General features: G+C 48.2%; 1 non-coding gene across 1 annotated transcript; it reads left to right on the top strand.

Annotated features, from left to right (window-relative positions):
• Positions 1–526: 526 nt before the first annotated feature.
• TRNAQ-UUG lies at positions 527–598 on the top strand. The gene has a single exon. It is a non-coding gene; the product is annotated as a tRNA-Gln (tRNA).
• Positions 599–624: the final 26 nt, after the last annotated feature.

Raw genomic sequence — 624 nt, 5'->3', positions numbered from 1 at the left:
AAACGTTAAAGGAGAAACCAAATTAAATAAATAAAGAGAAATTGAGAGGGGGAAGGGGAAATAAAGGAAAATAGAAGGAAAATAGGGAAATAAAATAGGGAAATAAGGGAAATAGAGTGGGGAAAAGGAGAAATAAAAGGGGAACAGAGAAAGAAAGGGGGAATAGAGGAAAAACATGCGAATAAGTGGAAAATAAATAAAGTGGGAAATAGAGGAAAACGGAGAAAGAAAGGGGGAGAAATAAGGGGAAAACGCCAGAGGAATAAAGACAGAAATAAGTTTAAAATCCAAAAATGAGTAAAAAATACAAAAATAAAGGTGGAAATCAGAGCGGCGGCGCTGGAGGCTGGCCCAGCGGGTGGAAGGGCGGCGGTACCGGGATTCCAGGAGGTTTTGAGGGCCGGGAATGTTTCGGGATTCCCGGAATTCCCGGAATTCCCGGAATTCCCGGGCAGGAGGAGCCCGGGACTATTTCCCGCGGGCGGAGGGATAGGGAGGGCGCGCGGCGCCTCCCGGTACACCCAGCGGTCCCATGGTGTAATGGTTAGCACTCTGGACTTTGAATCCAGCGATCCGAGTTCAAATCTCGGTGGGACCTCGGGTTTCTTTTTGCCTGCCGCCGCC

Source organism: Geospiza fortis, unplaced genomic scaffold (assembly GCF_000277835.1).
Source record: "Geospiza fortis unplaced genomic scaffold, GeoFor_1.0 scaffold612, whole genome shotgun sequence".
NCBI lineage: Eukaryota > Metazoa > Chordata > Aves > Passeriformes > Thraupidae > Geospiza > Geospiza fortis.
This window is presented reverse-complemented; position numbering and strand designations above follow the sequence as displayed.